At 43.1% G+C, this 19901-nt stretch overlaps 1 protein-coding gene across 2 annotated transcripts in view; it reads right to left on the bottom strand.

Annotated features, from left to right (window-relative positions):
- The window catches only part of LOC115202090 (RING finger protein 24), a 68993-nt gene extending 65329 nt beyond the window's left edge, over positions 1-3664 (bottom strand). For both annotated transcript variants that reach the window (XM_029765974.1, XM_029765973.1), the window contains exon 1: positions 3174-3664. The gene's annotated coding sequence lies outside the window, so the exon portion shown is untranslated. The remainder of the gene's footprint in view (positions 1-3173) is intronic.
- Between the last annotated feature and the right edge of the window lie 16237 nt (positions 3665-19901).

Raw genomic sequence — 19901 nt, 5'->3', positions numbered from 1 at the left:
GATTTTGAGAGCAATAGCTAAGTAGCTTATTATGGCTAGAGTTTGACTAAATATCTACATTCTTTTAGCATGTACATGGTCCAACGGACCATCATGAAACTTCACTACATTCACAATCAGTTATGTAATAGGTTGCAGGAGCATTTACCCTTACAGTGACAGACCTCAAGAAAGTCTCATGTAATGTTCAATTACGGTCAGATGCCGAGTTGTTAAGCCTAACCAGTGGTGATAATACTACAAAAATGACAGGGTGGCCTTCTCTGCTGACACTGACAAACAGATCAATAAAAACGATGTCGGATCCATATAAATCGGCCTACGAAAAGGGGAAACAAATACAATATGACGTCCAGCTAACCTGGAGGAAACTATTGTCCAAAAGTGGCACTGACCCAATGACAAAGACAGTGAATATGCGCACTTACCGGGGATATGGCCGATGTTCTCCGCTGGTGCCAATAAGATAGGCTACTGTTCGCTCAATTCATCATTTTTAGAACTAAAAGATAGGAGTCTTTTCATTGTCATTTCTTTACAGCAATAGCCATTTGCTTTCCAAACATTTTTCCCGGCGATTGTATTTTAAAATATTGCAATATGCCTGGCTGTTTCTCTCTGCTTTTCACTGACAGTTGCAACGTAACAATCCCCTATTTGGTATTTGCAGCGCACGCTGCCCAAATTGCGGGCCCTTCCGACGGTAGGATACGCGATTTAAAACAATCCACAGGTTGTTTTAAAAAAAGCTAGTGATCCTCTGTGGCCAAATCATGCTTTCTGGTGTGGTAGCCTATTTTGAATGATTTTTATTTATTTCTGTATAGACAGGAGTATGGTAATTATATACATTTTGGCAATTTAATTAAATTTACTTTAGGGAAAACTTGAATTTCCCTAGCCTTATGGGCACGCCGCCTATGCCTTTTAATGTGGCATAAACACAACCAGTCATGACGTTTTCATCCGATTGTCAAACAATCGATCATTCGTTCACTCAAAAAATAATTTCAGCATCTAAACGCCAATAACGCGCGGCGCACCCGCTATTTAATGAATGGAAAGAGACAGTCACAAAACACCTACGTGTAATGAAACGCTGCGATTGTCAATAGGCCTACACTTGTAGCCTGAACTGACGCATCATCCATCCACCGTTGTCCATGCGCGCCTCGGTCAGCGTATACGCCCCAGTTTCAGGTCAATTCGCACATTTTTTCATGCGGCTGACATGCAGTCATGTTAAATAATGGTGTAATAGCCTATAGTTTTTTTTAGACATGTTGTATTAATTTTGATAGGCTCATATTTGACCGGTATGGCATACCCAAACTATTTATTTAAACTGCCTTACTTTCACCCCTGCTCCTAATAGCAGAATTACGTAATTTGGGATTAGCGAGCGCAGCATGAGGCCGGTCATCTACTGTACCGCTCCAGTGACTGACAGGTTTGGAAAACGGGGTATGCATTTGGGGGGCGTCACCTTCCTATGGCTTTAGAGTCCTTAGTCATGTTCATTAGGCACCAAACGGATGGAAACAGAATGAAACAGGAGTTGTCCAATGAGAAACAATCATTTTTCGTTCCAAAACGTTTTCAAACCTTTTTCCGTTCTGTGCCCTAATGAACATGACACCTTTGATTTCATATTTGAGGTCCTTGAGAGAAATTATGCAGTTGGCTCTCCACTCTGACTCTCCGAGGGTGGGTGTTCTTTCTATTGTTCATTCGTCCCTCAGCAGCCAAGATGTAGAAAAGGCTAACTGACATCTTTGAACATTGCGCACAATAAAAAAGTATCGGATTACTTCTTAATAGCCTTTCCCATAAGGGGAGGGGGGTGGGGCACTGTGAAACACTTGGTTTACAGTGGAACTGTAAAAAAACTACATTTTCACAAGGGACTGAATCTGAGGCACAGAGAATACAGAGTTAAGCCTTTAGCTATTCAACAATCTGTGTGCACATGGCATGACACATGCAGAGCATCTTGAGTCAGAAGCCAGTGAGGTCTATAGCAGGTTTATAGCCATAACAGTTGTATGTGGACCCCAGGAAGAGTAGATGCTGAATGTGCAATAGCTAAAGGCGATCCTCAAACTCCCGAGTGGGCTCCCGAGAGGCGCAGCGGTCTAAGTTACTGCATCTCAGTGCAAGAGGCGTCAATACAGTCCCTGGTTCGATTCCAGGCTGTATCACATCCGGCCGTGATTGGGAGTCCCATTGTGCGGCGCACAATTGGGCCAGCATCGTTTAGGTTTGGCCGGGGTAGGCCGTCATTGTAAATAAGAACGTGTTCTTAACTGACTCCCCTAGTTAAATAAAGGTTACATAAAATAAAAACTAAACAGCAGTCTGTGCCGGCAGGTAAGGGTTAATGCATTACCTAAACCCTTTCTTCCCATCCACTGATGACACCAACCCTGTAATAATATGCAATTCTGTTTAACAACTTAGTCTACGTCAACAGGGTAGAGATTTTTTTCGCTTTTGGTTAGGGTGTTGTCTGTCGTTACTATTTTGTTTATATAACGTTAGCACTTTACTAAGCACATGCATGGTCGAGAAAACGCCAGCCAGCAGCACTTCGAATAGGAGCAGGTCTAGAACGTTCTATTGCGTGTGAAAAATTTGTAACTTCACTTTCAGGTTTGCTGAACCAAGAGCCAATGCGTTTTAAAAGTGAAACTGCATAGAAAATGCACAATTCGCTAAATCAGTCTGTCTGATGTACAAAATAATTGAATAAGCAGTTTATCACGAGCTAGGCCTAACGACTACTACACCTGCTTATCAACAACGTTGACTGTATCGACTTATACAATATTGACTTGAGTTTCACATTTTACTGTTGTTCTGAAAATATGATCACATCTTTTTGCCAACGAGACGTACGCCAAAGCACAGCTGATAATAAAGGGCCTAAATGCATTTTTGCTCGTCCATCGTCAGCGGAAGGGGGGGATTTTCAGAAACCGATTAAATGGTCAAGGTTTAATAATCCCCATCATATTTATATATATATATATATATACACACACACACATCAGACAAATAAACTAGCTCGATTTTTACAACGATATCCCAACTGCAACCACGCCTATTAACATACAAGCCCGTATACAGTCACGTTTGACGCTGCAAAGCAACACAAATATTAGGACACTTACCAATCAATACCGTCCTCGATACCTCTCTTCTTCACCAATACCAATGAGAGAAATAGCAGGCCAATAAAACAAACAAAGACGCTGCCCTTCAGATAACTAGCTACAACAATGTGTTATCTACACGGGATAGGCTACAGCCCGTGCAAAGCGTCTTCATTCAACTCGAAATGTTGGTGGTTGACTCCGGTTTGCTCGGTATGGTCTCGCTGGCTAGCTATGTAGCAATATTTATCAACACTGTAACAGACAAAAAACTGCGAAGCGGACATCACGATAAATGAAACCGATTTTTTTTTTTAAAGGCAACCGCTGCTCCTCAGACGACTATACGTGTTGATTTCCAGGTGTACAATATTCTCGTGGTCAATTTTGAACGGTTCTTCAAGCACGTAGTGCTCGTAGTCCCTCCTCTTAGCCCGTTTAACGGAGACAGAGTCGTGTACAGTGTATACGGGGGGTTTCTGTGTTCTGGTTGGAAGGAGGAATTGATGCATTGCTCACGTAGTTTGCTGTGTTTTTCCTGGCTGGCATCAGAGATGGGAGAACTCTTCCCCCCTTTTTGTTATTAAAGCTTTATTTAACTAGGCAAGTCAGTTATGAACAAATTCTTATTTACCAAAATAAGGCTTACCAAAAGGCTAAAGGCCTCATGCGGGGACGGGGCCTGGGATTAAAAATAAATACAATATAGATAAAGGACAAAACACACATCACAATAAGAGAGACAACACTACACAAAGAGAGACCTAAGACAACAACATAGCAAGGCAGCAACACATGTCAACACAACATAACAACATGGTAGCGGCACAAAACATGGTACAAACATTATTGGGCACAGCACAAAGGGCAAGAAGGTAGAGACAACAATACATCACACAAAGCAGCCACAACTGTCAGTAAGAGTGTCCATGATTGAGTCTTTGAATGAAGAGATGGAGATAAAACTGTCCAGTTTGAGTGTTTGTTGTAGCTCATTCCAGTCACTAGCTACAGCGAACTGAAAAGAGGAGCGACCCAGGGATGTGTGTGCTTTGGGGACCTTTAACAGAATGTGACTGGCAGAACGGGTGTTATGTGGAGGATGAGGGCTGCAGTAGATATCTCAGATAGGGGGGTGTGAGGCCTAAGAGGGTGTTTTAAATAAACATCAACCAGTGGGTCTTGCGACGGGTATACAGAGATGACCAGTTTACAGAGGAGTATAGAGTCTGCCTGGCTGGCGTCGGGATTGAACATTTTTGACATTATGATGATGATGATAATAATGGTATTACCACCTGGGTGGAAATCAAATTGTATTTGTCACATGCGCCAAATACAACAGATGTAGAGTGAAATGCTTACTTACAAGCCCCTAACCAACAATACAGTTTTAAGAAAATACCTTCCAAAAAGTAAGAGATAAGAATAACAAATCATTAAAGAGCAGCAGTAAATAACAATAGCGGGGCTATATACAGGGGGTATAGGTATGCAACTAATCCAATAGTCTGGGTAGCCATTTGATTAGCTGTTCAGGATTCTTATAGCTTGGGGGTAGAAGCTGTTTAGAAGCTTCTTGGACATAGACTTGGTGCTCTGGTACCGCTTGCCGTGCAGTAGCAGATAGAACAGTCTATGACTAGGGGTGCTGGAGTCTTTGACCATTTTTATGGCCTTCCTCTGACACCGCCTGGTATAGAGGTCCTGGATGGCAGGAAGCTTGGCCCCGGTGATGTACTCTGTAGTGCCTTGCGATCGGAGGCCGAGCAGTTGCCATACCAGGCAGTGATGCAACCCGTCAGGATGCTCTAGATGGTGCAGCTGTTAAACCTTTTGAGGATCTGAGGACCCATGCCAAATCTTTTCAGTCTCCTGAGGGGGAATAGGTTTTGTCATGCCCTCTTCACGACTGTCTTGGTGTGCTTGGACCATGTTAGTTTGTTGGTGATGTGGACGCCAAGGAACTTAAAGCTCTCAACCTGCTCCACTACAACCCCGTCGATGAGAATGGGGGTGTGCTCGGTCTTCCCTTTCCTCTAGTCCACAATCATCTCCTTTGTCTTCATCACGTTGAGGGAGAGGTTGTTATCCATGCACCACACGGTCAGGTCTCTGATCTCCCTACAGGCTGTCTCATTGTTGTCGGTGATCAGGCCTGCCACTGTTGTGTCATCAGCAAACTTAATGATGGTGTTGAAGTCGTGCCAGGCCGTGCAGTCATGAGTGAACAGGGAGTACAGGAGTGGACTGAGCACGCACCCCTGAGAGGCCCACCTGTTGAGGATTAGCGTGGCAGATATGTTGTTACCTACCCTTACCACCTTGGCGCCGGTCCGTCAGAAAGTCCAGGATCCAGTTACAGAGGGAGGTGTTTAGTCCCAGGGTCCTTAGCTTAGTGATGAGCTTTGAGGGCACTATGGTGTTGAACGCTGAGCTGTAGTCAATGAATAGCATTCTCACATAGGTGTTCCTTTTGTCCAGGTGGGAAAGGGCAGTGTGGAGTGCAATAGAGATTGCATCATCTGTGGATCTGTTGGTGCAGTATGCAAATTGGAGTGGGTCTAGGGTTTCTGGGATAATGGTGTTGATGTGAGCTATGACCAGCCTTTCAAAGCATTTCATGGCTACATACATGAGTGCTACGGGTCGGTAGTCATTTAGGCAGGCTACCTTAGTGTTCTTGGGCACAGGGACTATGGTGGTCTGCTTGAAACATGTAGGTATTACAGACTCAGACAGGGAGAAGTTGAAAATGTCTGTGAAGACACTTGCCAGTTGGTCAGAGCATGGTCGGAGTACACGTCCTGGTAATCCGCCTGGCCCAGCGACCTTGTGAATGTTGACCTGTTTAAAGGTCTTACTCACATCGGCTGCAGAGAGCGTGATCACACAGTCGTCTGGAACAGCTGATGCTCATATGCATGTTTCAGTGTTACTTGCCTCGAAGCGAGCATAGAAGTTATTTAGCTCGTCTGGTAGGCTCGTGTCACTGGGCAGCCCTCGGCTGTGCTTCCCTTTGTAGTCTGTAATAGTTTGCAAGCCCTGCCACATCCGACGAGCATCAGAGCCAGTGTAGTATGATTCTATCTTAGTCCTGTATTGACGTTTTGCCTGTTTGATGGTTTGTCGGAGGGCATAGCAGGATTTCCTATAAGCTTCAGGGTTAGAGTGCCGCTCCTTGAAAGCTGTACGCGTTTCTGTGTGTGGACATTTAACATGCTGATAGAAATTAGGTAAAACTGATTTAAGTTTCCCTGCATTAAAGTCCCCGGCCACTAGGACGCCTCTGGATGAGCGTTTTCCTGTTTGCTTATGGCGGAATAAAGCTCATTGAGTGTGGTTTTCGTGCCAGCCTCGGTCTGTGGTGGTATGTCGACAACTACGAAAAATACAGATGAAAACTCTCTTGGTAGATTGTGTGGTCTACAGCTTATCATGAGATACTCTACCTCAGACGAGCAAAACCTTGAGACTTCCTTAGATTTTGTGCACCAGCTATTGTTTACATATATGCAAAGGCCCCCGCCCGTGTCTTACCAGAGGCTGCTGTTCTGTCCTGCCGATAGTGTGTATAACCCGCCAGCTGTATGTTCTTGATGTCGTCGTTCAGCCACGACTCTGTGAAACATAAGATATTACCGTTTTTAATGTCCTGTTGGTAGGATATGTGTTTTCAGTTAATCCCATTTATTTTCCAGCCATTGAACGTTAGCTAGCAGGATGGAAGGAAAGGGAAGATAAGCCACTCATCGCCTGATCCTCACAAGGCACCCTGATCTCTTTCCGCGAAACCGCCATTTCTTTTTCGAGCGAATCACGGGGATCTGGGTCTGTAGTAGTATATCCCTCCCGTCCGACTCATTGAAGAAGAACTCTTCGTCCAATTTGAGGTGAGCAATCCCAGTTCTGATGTCCAGAAGCTCTTTTCGGTCATAAGAGACAGTAGCAGCAACATTATGTACAAAACAATTTACGACCAATGCGAAAAAACAAACAAAATAGCATAGTTGGTTCTGAGCCAATAAAACGGCAGCCCTCCCCTCCGGCGCCATTTAAAAAAAAAAAAATGCATGCATTCACATGCAGACTATTTTATTATAGAGATTAATCGATCATAGTATGTTTGTTATTTACATTTATATGCCTATAGAAGTTGATGCAACATACTTGGCAAGAAATAATTCTATTGAGATTCTATTGAGCATTATTTATTTAGTCACCCACTTATTGACTGCACATTAACAATGTCATCATTGGGATCTCAGTCTCAGTGAATGAGCTGAGATAGTGGTTAAGATATCACAACCTGATATTTCTCTACAGTCAAACACTGTCTGGTGATGATGACTAGTCTAGATTCTAGAACAATAAAAAGCAAAACTGGACCAAAAGGAAACAAAACTATTTTTCAAATCAAATCAGATGGTATTGGTCTCGTACACATGTTTTGCAGATGTTATCGCAGGTGCAGCGAAATCTTGCTTTTGTTTCTAGCTCGAACAGTGCAGTAATACCTAACAATAGAAAACAATACACACAAACCCCAAAATATTTAATAATGAAATTAAGAAATACCAGAATGAGCAATGTTAGAGTCCGGTGCATTCGGAAAGTATTCAGACCCCTTGACTTTTTCCACATGTTGTTACATTACAGCCTTAGTCTAAAATTGATTAAATTATATAATTTTCCTCATCATTCTCCACGCAATACCTCAAAAGGACAAAGCAAAAACATGTTTAGATATTTTTGCAAATGTATTAAAAATAAAAAACAGAAATACCTTATTTCCATAAGTATTCAGACCCTTTGTTATGAGTCTCAAAATTGAGCTCAGGTGCATCCTGTTTCCACTGATCATCCTTGAGATGTTTCTACAACTTGATTGGAATCCACCTGTGGTAAATTCAATGAATAGGACATTATGTGGAAAGGCGCACACCTGTCTGTATAAGGTCCCACTGTTGACAGTGCATGTCAGAGCAAAAACGAAGCCATGAGGTCGAAGGAATTGTCCATTGAGCTCCGAGACAGGATTGTGTTGAGGCACAGATCTGGGGAAGGGTAGCAAAAAATGTCTGCAGCATTGAAGATTCCCAAGAACACAGTGGCCTCCATCATTCTTAAAGGGAAGAAGTTTGGAACCACCAAGACTTTTCCTAGAGCTGGTCGCCTGGCCAAACTGAGCATTCGGGGGAGAAGAGGCTTGGTCAGGGAGGTGACCAAAAACCCGATGGTCACTCTGACAGAGCTCCAGAGTTCCTCTGTGGAGATGGGAGAACCTTACAGAAGGACAACCATCTCTACAGCACTCCACCAATCAGGCCTTTATGGTAGAGTGGCCAGACGGCAAGAGGCACATGACAACCCGCTTGGGGTTTGCCAAAAACCACCGAAAGGACTCTCAGACCATGAGAAGCAAGATTCTCTGGTGTGATGAAACTCTTTGGCCTGAATGCCGAGCGTCACATCTGGAGTAAAACTTGCACCACCCCTACGGTGAAGCATGGTGGTGGCAGAATCATGCTGTGGGGATGTTTTTCAGCGGCAGGGACTGGTCAGGATCGAGGGAAAGATGAACGGAGCAAAGTACAGAGAGATCCTTGATGGAAACCTGCTCCAGAGCGCTCAGGACCTCAGACTTGGGCTAGTTTTACCTTCCAACAGGACAATGACCCTAAGCACACAGCCAAGACAACGCAGGAGTGGCTTCGTCATCAAGTTTCTGAAATGTCCTTGAGTGGCCCAGCCAGAGCCGGGACTTGAACCCAATCGAACTTCTCAGGAGAAACCTGAAAATAGCTGTGCAGTGACGCTCCCCTCCAACCTGACAGAGCTTGAGAGGATCTGCAGAGAAGAATGGGAGAAACTTCCCAAATACAGGTGTGCCAAGCTTGTAGCGTCAAACCCAAGAAGACTTGAGGCTGTAATCGATGCCAAAGGTGCTTCAACAAACTACTGAGTAAAGTTTTTTTATTTTTTTTTTAAATACATTTGCAAAAATGTCTAAAAAACAGTTTTTGCTTTGTCATTTTGGGGTATTGTATGTAGATTAAAGAGGAAATAATTTTTTTAAATCAATTTTAGAATAAGGCTGTAATGTAACAAAATGTGGAAAAAGAAGTGATCTGAATACTTTCCAAATGCACTGTATGTGTATGTGTGGGTGTGTGTATGTGTATGTGTATGTATGTGTGTGTATGTATGTGTATGTGTATATGTATATAATGGTGTGTAAGGACAGTATATGAATAGAAAAGAAAGGTTTGTACAGCAGTAGATATTTAGGATGATCCTTGACTAGAATACAGTATATACATATGAAGTGGGTAAAACAGTATGTAAACATTATTAAAGTGACCAGTGTTCAATGACTATGTACATAGGGCAGCAGTCTCTAAGGTGCAGGGTAGAGTACAGGATGATAGCCAGCTAGTAACAGTGACAAGGTATATTTTCAGTGGTATTGTTAACAAACACGCCCCCATAAAGAAAATGAGAATTAAAAACAGGTTCAGACCCTGGTTTGACCGTGATCTTGCAGAATTACTCCACCTCAAGAATTCCATTTGGCGAAAGGCTCGGCACACGCATACTCAGGCTGACTGGCTCTCGTTCAGCCAAATGAAAAATAAGGCAAAAGTTAGTTACTTTAAGGAGCAGTTGTCTCTCTATGGGTCTAACCCCAAGAAGTCCTTGAAAACGGTTAAAGACCTGGAGAATAAACCCTCCTCCTCACAGCTTCCCATGTCCCTTAATGTTGATGATGTGATTGTTACTGACAAGGAAAACATGGCTGAGCTCTTTAATCACCACTTCATTAAGTCAGGATTCCTATTTGACTCAGCCATGCCTCCTTGCCCATCCAACATTTCCTCATCTCCCACCCCTTCTAATGCGACTAGCCTGATGCCCCTCCCTCTTTTTCCCCTGCCCTGCTACAAAGTTTCTCCCTGCAGGCGGTCACTGAGTCCGAGGTGCTAAAAGAGCTCCTTAAACTTGACCCCCCCCAAAAAACATCTGTCAGATGGTTTAGACCCTTTCTTCTTCGAGGTTGTTGCCCCTATCATCGCCAAGCCTATCTATGACCTTTATAACCTGTCTCTCCTCTCTGGGGAGGTTCCCATTGCTTGGAAAGCAGCCATGGTGCGTCCTTTATTTAAAGGGGGAGATCAAGCTGATCCTAACTGTTATAGGCCAATTTCTATTTTGCCCTTTTTATCAAAAGTGTTGGAAAAAAATTGTCAATAATCAACTGACTGGCTTTCTTGATGTCTATAGTATTCTCTCCGGTATGCAATCTGATTTCCTTAAAGATCATCAATGATGCCACAATTGCCCTTGATTCTAAGCAATGTTGTGCTGCTGTTTTTATTGACTTGGCCAAAGCCTTTGATACGGTAAACCATTCCATTCTTGTGGGACGCTAAGGAGTATTGGTGTCTCTGAGGGATCTTTGGCCTGGTTTGCTAACTTCCTCTCTCAAAGAGTGCAGTGTATAAAGTCAGAACATCTGCTGTCTCAGCCACTGCCTGTTACCAAGGTAGTACCCCAAGGTTCGATCCTAGGCCCCATGCTCTTCTCAATTTACATCAACAACATAGCTCAGGCGGTAAGAAGCTCTCTCATCTATTTATATGCAGATGTTACAGTCTTATACTCAGCTGGCCCCTCCCCGGATTTTGTGTTAAACACTCTACAACAAAGATTACTTTGTGTCCAACAAGCTTTATCTGCCCTTAGCCTTTAACCGTGTTCTGAACACCTCCAAAACAAAGGTCATGTGGTTTGGTAAGAATAATGCCTCTCTCTCCACAGGTGTGATTACTACCTCTGAGGGTTTAGAGCTTGAGGTTGTTACCTCGTACAAGTACTTGGGTGTATGGCTAGACGGTACACTGTCCTTCTCTCAGTACACATCAAAGCTGCAGGCTAAGGTTAAATCTAGACTTGTTTTTTTATTTATTTATTTAAGTTAACCAGGCAAGTCAGTTAAGAACAAATTCTTATTTACAATGACGGTCTAGGAACAGTGGGTTAACTGCCTTGTTCAGGGGCAGAACGACTGATTTTTACCTTGTCAGCTCGGGGATTCAATCTAGCAACCTTTTGGTTACTGGCCCAATTCTCTAACCCCTAGGCTACCTTCTGCCTGTTTCCTCTATTGTAATCGCTCCTCTTTTACCCCAGCTGCCAAACTAACCCTGATTCAGATGACCATCTTACCCATGCTAGATTACGGAGACGTAATTTACAGATCGGTAGGTAAGGGTGCTCTCAAGCGGCTAGATGTTCTTTATCATTCGGCCATCAGATTTGCCACAGATGCTCCTTATAGGTAACATGTTGTTGATGTTATAGGAGCTATGTTGTTGATGTAAATTGAGAAGAGCGTGGGGCCTAGGATTGAGCCTTTAGGTACACCCTTGGTGACAGGCAATGGCTGAGACAGCAGCCACTGCCTGTCTATACTCCTCTGTAAACTGATCATCTCCGTATACCCGTCACAAGACCCACTGGTTGATGCTGATTTATAAAACACTCTTAGGCCTCACACCCCCTATCTGAAATACCTACTGCAGCCCTCATCCTCCACATACAACACTCGTTCTGCCAGTCACATTCTGTTAAAGGTCCCCAAAGCACACACATCCCTGGGTCGCTCCTCTTTTCAGTTCGCTGCAGCTAGCGACTGGAACGAGCTGCAACAAACACTCAAACAGGACAGTTTTATCTCTTCATTCAAAGACTCAATCATGGACACTCTTACTGACAGTTGAGGCTGCTTTGTGTGATGTGTTGTTGTCTCTAGAGGGTGGTGCCGATGCCGTCAGCGCAGTACATCACCAGGGGAACACTGCCTGCCCTCCAGGACATCAACATCACCTGGTGTCACAGGAAGGCCAAGAAGATCATCAACGACCTCAGCCACCCGAGCCACGACCTGTTCACCCTGCTACCATCTAGAGGGCGGAGACAGTACAGGTGCATCAAAGCTGTGACCGAGAGACTGAAAAACAGCTTTTATCTCCAGGCCATCAGTCTGTTAAATAGTCACCACATGCCGGCCTCTACCTTCTTTCCCTTTGTGCTGTTGTATGTGCCCTGTAATGTTTGTACCATGTTTTGTGCTGCTACCATGTTGGGCTGCTGCCATGTTGTGTTGATACCATGTTGTTGTCATGTTGTGTTGCTAACATGCTGTGTTGTCATGTGTTGTTGCCATGTTGTGTTGCTACCATGTTGTTGTCATGTTGCTAACATGCTGTGTTGTCATGTGTTGCTGCCATGTTGTGTTGCTACCATGTTGTTGTCATGTTGCTACCATGCTGTGTTGTCATCTGTTGCTGCCATGCTATGTTGTTGTCTTAGGTCTCTCTTTATGTAGTGTTGTGGTGTCTCTCTTGTCGTGATGTGTGTTTTGTCCCATCCCCGCAGGAGGCCTTTTGCCTTTTGGTCGGCTGTCAATGTAAATAAGAATTTGTTCTTAACTGACTTGCCTATTTAAATAAAGGTTAAATATAAAAATATTACAAGTAAAAGACTAAGTGTCAAGGCAGGGTACAGGTCGGAGGCCGGCATGTGGTGACTATTTAACAGACTGATGGCCTGGAGATAAAAGCTGTTTTTCAGTCTCTCGGTCACAGCTTTGATGCACCTGTACTGTCTCCGCCCTCTAGATGGTAGCAGGGTGAACAGGTCGTGGCTCGGGTGGCTGAGGTCGTTGATGATCTTCTTGGCCTTCCTGTGACACCAGGTGATGTTGATGTCCTGGAGGGCAGGCAGTGTTCCCCTGGTGATGTACTGCGCTGACGGCATCGGCACCACCCTCTGGAGAGCCCTGCGGCTGGTTGCGGACAGTGCAGTTGCCGTACCAGACGGTGATACAGCCCGACAGGATGCTCTCAATTGTGAATTTGTGGATTTTCTTGAGGGTCTTATTTTTGTTTACCATCTCATCTTATCTCATCTCACCTCATCGTTATTAAGGGGATGATGTCATTGAATTTCCCGCTAACTTCCGTAGTGAGGAATCTTCCCAGACTCTGATAAGAGGATTTGAATGAGTTCCCAACAGATTCAGGAAGCAGTCATCACCACCCTGTATCCCTTGTTTCCCTCATCCTGTGACATGCGTCAAGGAGCGCGCCCGTTCCAGACGAACACCACGGCCTGTGCATGCCAACGAGGCGCCCGTGACAGGGACACATTGTGAGACGAAGCACGGCAGGCACGGAATGGGCGTGCGATGTGACCGTCCTGAATGGACAGCGGGGGTTGGTCAGGAGGGAAGGATGGCAGTGTCCACAAAGGCCCATTGAGTGTGGCACACTGGGTGCTAGACTGGCACCGGCCCCCCTGACATAACCGGGCATGAGTGGGGCGGGCGAAGAGGAAGCCTGCTACCTGGTACAGGCTTAATAGAAGGATTCTTCCAGCTAGAATAGGAGAGCATTTTGCACTTCATCATTCCAGGCTAATGTTAGCTATTATGTCCCATTTTTTTCATAGAAGTGTATTGTTGACATCTACTCTGTGTTTTTCCCATCTGGCTTTTATTCGAGAAGTTTGCACATACACGGCCCAAACATTATAAAATGTTAATAAAACAATAGAACAGGCTATATCAGTGTTTTACTCCCCAAAATGTGCATCTTGTGCAGAGAGGTGAAAAAGACATTTGGCAAATTTATGATGCATGACACACGCATGCACATGTACACACGCACATACACACACAGAGGAGGGACACGTACACACACACTTAGCCCAAAATAGGTTTGTTCTAGATAAACACGCATATCTGGTAAGGGTGATGTTCACATGATACTCATCCCTAGGACTACTTGGCCATGAAGTACATTTAGTAAACAAACCATATTTGGACCCTTTGGACACAAAGACTAGTATAGGATGAGTCAACTACATTATCTGGGTATGAGTCAACAGAACATTAACTTTTAAAAAGGAGATTTTCACTTTACACTTACTTTAAGAAAGAACGTGTGACATCACTCACTGGGCTGATGGAAGTGTACTAGCAATGTATACTAGATTCAAAGTAAGTAAGTGTCACAGCTGTCTTCAGAAATGGACCAAAATGCAGCAGAGTTAGTATTCATCCTTCAATTTAATCAGAACGAACACTATACAAGAACAAAAACAAGGAAACTGACAGCCAACAGTCCTGTCAGGTGCAACCACACTAAACAAGCAACAATTACCCACAACCCCAAAGAAAAACACACACTCCTATATAGGACTCCCAATCAAAGGCAACTCAACATACCTGCCTTCAATTGGGAGTCCAAATCACCAACACAACCATTCACACACACAAAAACCCTGCCACATCCTGACCAAAACTAATCCAATTGCTCCCTCTGCTGGTCAGGATGTGACAGTAAGGAATTCTTTTCAGGCCTGTTTTGAGTAAGCAGTGATCTCCATAGGGATGAGCTGGCCAATCAGTGGCCTACGCGCATTCATATTTTTTATGATTGGAACACGCCCACATCATTCTGCTCTTGTGGTATGCCCACACCATTTCAACCGCAGACAAGCTGCTTTTTAATATATTAAATTAAATGGTTTGGAAGCAAAACTATTTCACTTATCAAACATTAGGAACACCTTAATATTGAACAGCCTCAATTCGTCGGGGCATGGACTCTACAAGGCGTCGAAAGCGTTCCACAGGGATGCTGGCTCATTTTGACTCCAATGCTTCCCCCGGTTGTGTCAAGTTGGCTGGATGGCCTTTGGGTGCTGGGCCATTCTTAATGCACACAGGAAACTGTTGAGCGTGAAAACCCAGCAACGTTGCAGTTCTTGACACAGACCGGTGTGCCTGGCACCTACTACCATACTACCTTTTGTCATGCCCATTCACCCTCTGAATGGCACACATACACAATCCATGTCTCACTTGTCTCAAGGCTTAAAAATCCTTCTTTAACCTGTCTCCTCCCCTTCATCTACACTGACTGAAGTATATTTAACAAGTGACATCAACAAGGGATAATACCTTTCACCTGGATTCACCTGGTCAGTCTATGTCATGGAGTAAGTTCTTCATGTTTTGTATACTCAGTGTAACTCCCTCTTGGCTCGGGCGATCAATTAGATAACAAAGTCCAGTCGACATTGCTCTGCATCACATTCACAGCCAGGCTACATAACACTACAGAACGCAGTCTAGAGAACAGAACACACATAACTAGCGCATTTCACAATGAACGTCAGAACTTGTTCCCTATGAGCAAAAGACGTTGACAATCATCATTTTTGGTTGAAAAGATGCTGAAAATACATGTTGTGTTCCCTGGGTAGGTTACTTGGTATCTCCAAGACAGTCTTTGTTATTCCTCAGGGGTCAGTGTGCAATTGGCGGGCAGTAATACAAAAGGTCAGGGTCAGGTCATAGGTTAGGTTTAAATTATATAAAGTCAATCTCAATGTGACTTGGATTTAAAAGGAACGGCGCAGAGACTGGTGTAAAAAAAATATGGTGGAAGGAAACTCTCTCTCACCCATGTTTACACCAATCTAAAGCTTTTTAACTTTAGTAGTACATGTAAGAAGAATCAAGTTAGCTACTTAGCCGTTTTTTCCCTGTTAGCTAGGGATAGCAAGGGATAGTGATGCACAAGCAAATTATTATTAATAATTTTAGTTTAGTTTACTCAATTGTTTTTTCATGATTAGTTTCAGTTTCAGTTTTAGTTTAAGCTTAATAACCTTGGTGTATGTACATGTTTTGTTCCAGCTCAGCACAATCTCATCTGATCTAACTAAACATGCATACACATCAGCCCTCCAGAGAGTCAAAAGGTCACGGAAGACCCAACTTCTGCTATGGAGCTGATTACCGACAAGGATTCATAGCACTTATTAAGAAACCACCACAAGTGTATGCCCCTAAGCCATAAAATGTATTTCATATTAATTACTCTTTTTTTTTTATTAAGGTCAGAGGTCGACGCAAATATCAATCATTCTATGTGTGTTTTTTCTCTCTGTTTACTTACTTTGCTGTAACCTTGGTGCTCTTTTGGAATGTGTGCTCAATCGTTGCCTTCTAGAGAAGCATTTCTTGTCTCGTTTAGGGAACTTACCGCCAACCTTTACAATGCATTCCATCAAATACGCCTGGATATTTAGTGTTGAGTTATGTTTCCATAGTCTGTCCCTTGTCTTGAGAGACAGCAAAATAATTGACGAGTTAGTGGTTTCCACCATATATGAATCTCTATTGCCCTCTACTGTTGAAAACCGTACCTCACAGGTCAGGTTTTAATGCAATTGTAATTCCGGTAATGTGTCATAAGTTACAGTATACTCAGCATCTTCTAAAATAATTGGGGAAAACAAAAACAAACCCACAACAACACACTCACAACAGAAAGATGATATAGCAAAGCACAGTTTAGAATAAATAGTATTCACAGCTATAGTATTATACAGCCCATTTCTGTATGCACGATTCAAATATGAATGCATCTCTCGTTCTGCTTCCTGTAAATTGTAAAAGATGTAAGGGATGTGTTTTCTAAGAGGCAGTAGTCAGCCTGTCGGCCTGTCATGTGCATACCAACTCCTCATTGTCCTTCGCTCTGAAAGGGACAGTGCCGCAGTGTTACGTAGCTTGTGCCCCCCACTGTGCAGCTTTCACACCAGTGCGGTGTACAGACCTTTCAAGGGGCAGGTGCTCAAAATGTTAAAAAAAAATTAAAAAAAATGTAACATAGCGTAGGCCTGTTATTTCTGCAACAACACACTCACTCAGCATCACAAATTACAAGCAAGCTAGTTTACAGTGCCTCCTCAAGACATGACTGACATCGGGAAAAGAGGGTGGGCTATCAGCTGATCATTGACATTGATGATTTATCTTCAACGCTTTTCAATAATATAATATTCATAGTCTTCTAACTTATGATACTGTATATGTCTGGCTGGCTAATGGCTCGTGAGGATATTTAGTATTTGGTGGTTAGACAGGGCAGACCAGCATGCGCAACCAATGTGGGTGGGGGGTGGCGAACTTGATGAAGTCACAATGACTTGCGAGCAGGGGGTTCAGAACAACAATGACGAAAACAGTATAAAAAAAAAAGATATATATACCAGAGGTGGCTGGTGGGAGTAGCTATAGGAGGACTGACTCATTGTAATGGCTGGAATGGAATAAATGGAACGGAGTCAAACGTTGTTTCCATATGTTTAATGTGTTTGACAACAGTCCATGTATTACCCCTATCTGTGCACATGCCTGCTGCACAAGCTCAGTGAACCAGGAGGAAGGCTGCAGTGCCAGGAGGAAAGCTGCAGTGCTTTCACCAGAGGCAGGACATGTGAATAGTTTTGCTCTCAAGAAAGGGCGCCGTTGAAAGGAGTGATTACTGGAGTAGCGGCAAATGGGAAAGCTGACCAATTAAAGGGGAAGATTCCCGGTGTTTGTGATGCTCGTTGTTTGGTGAGACGCAGACAGGGTGGTATGAGTGGAGAAACAGAAGAGTCATTGTCTGTTCTTTTGAGTTTTGAAGTTGAGTCTTTGCCCGACAAAGTGATGTTAGGATATATAAGTTATCCTGTACGAGATTTTGTGTCGAATACATTACGTTGTTACAGGTGTCGAGCTTATGGGCATGTGGCAGCAGTGTGTAGGAGGGAGGTTCCTAGGTGTGAGAAGTGTGCAGAAGGACATAAGACAAAGGAATGTGTAGCATTGGGGAAAGTAGTGGTATGTGTTAATTGTAGGGGTGCCCATGGGCCTAGGGATCAGAAATGTCCTGTGCGAGAGAGGCAGGTTTACAGAGTAGTGCAAAAGATAAGAAAGCCAAATGGTTTGATCCCACCGGTACCCTATTCCCTATATAGTGCACTCTTTTTGGTCCTGGTCAAAAGTAGTGCACTACATAGGGAATATGATGCAATTTTGGATTCATTTAGAGAGCAGGCCAGGACACTAACCTAATGTAGCAGGCGTGAATATAAACGCAACATGCAACAATTTCAAAGATTTTACTGAGTTACAGTTCATATAAGGAAATCATTCAACTGAAATACATTTATTAGGCCTTAATCTATGGATTTCACATGATACAGATATAAAGGCTGTTGATTGTGGCCCGTGGAATGTTGTCCCACTCCTCTTCAATGGTTGTGCAAAGTTGCTGGATATTGGTGGGAACTGGAACACGCTGTCGTACACGTCGATCCAGAGCCTCCCAAACATGCTCAATGGGTGACATGTCTGGTGAGTATGCAGGCCATGGAAGAACTGGGATATTTTCAGCTTCCAGGAATTGTGTACACATCCTTGCGTCATGGGGCCGTGCATTATCATGCTGAAACATGGGTGATGGCGGCGAATGAATGGCATGACAATGGGCCTCAATTGTGTTCGTTGTCCGTAGCTTATGCCTGCCCATACCATAACCCCACCACCACCATAGGGCACTGTTCACAATGTTGACATCAGCAAACCGCCCGCCCACACAACACCATGCTGTCTGCCATCTGCCTGGCACAGTTGAAACCGGGATTCATCTGTGAAGAGCACACTTCTGGTGGACATTTCTGCAGTCAGCATGCCAATTGCATGCTCCCTCAAAACTTGATACACAGTGGCATTGTATTGTGTGACAAAACTGCACATTTTAGAGTGTCCTTTTATTGCCCCCAGCACAAGGTACAGCTGTGTAATGATCATGCTGTTTAATCAGCTTCTTGATATGCCACACCTGTCAGGTGGATGGATTATCTTGACAAAGGATGAATTCCCCAGGTCATTGCTGTAAATTAGAACATGTTGTCAGTCAACTTATCTGGTAAAAAAAATAAAATAAAAAAATTGGTAAAGGCATGCAATTATTTGAATGTTTTCATTGTAATATCTGTATTCTGTATTAATTACCTTTAAATGCATATGGGCTTTGAAGTACAATTGAATGCTGTCTCATGGCGTCAGCTAATTGGAATATAGCATAAAGAATTCATATCGATGCACTCATAAATAAATACTATTCTAGTACTGAAAAACAAGTGTAAAAACCACACACTACAAAAGCGAGACGACCAACCTTGACTCTAGTTCTATTATTATACTTTTTTTTTGTAATGCATCAATGATCACAATACATACAACCGTCTACGTATTTATTCAGACAGTGAAGCTTAAACTTTTAAATTGGCTCTATACTCCAGCATTTTGTTTTGTATGAGGCGAAAGTACAGAATATCACCTTTTTATTCAAGGCTATTTTCATACATAATATCTGTTTTACTATTTAGAAATGAAGACACTTTATGTATCTACTATAGCCCCCATTTGAAGGTGCCATAAGTATTTGGACAAATCTAGAGTAAGGTTGTATCTGCATTTTTGTCCAAATGTTGTTATTGACATAGTCTTGTTCTGTTCAATGCTCTCTACCTATATAGTACTCTAAATTCACAAATTCATGTTGTTAAGTTCAAAAGAATACAAGATGAACATTTCTGAGAGATAGAACATTAGAGTCCCAAACTCTAGAAAAACATTTATAGTGTATTACATTTAGTCAAACGTTTAGTAGGTCCCATACTCCTAGCACAAGTTTGTGACTCTTCAAACTTGTTGGATGTTTCGGATTATGTTGATCCCAATAGAAATGAATGGTAAATAATGTATTGTGTCATTTTGGAGTCACATTTACTGTAAATAAGAATAGATTATGTTTCTGAACACTTCTACAT

Source organism: Salmo trutta, chromosome 11 (genome assembly GCF_901001165.1).
Source record: "Salmo trutta chromosome 11, fSalTru1.1, whole genome shotgun sequence".
Classification (NCBI taxonomy): Eukaryota; Metazoa; Chordata; class Actinopteri; order Salmoniformes; family Salmonidae; genus Salmo; species Salmo trutta.
This window is presented reverse-complemented; position numbering and strand designations above follow the sequence as displayed.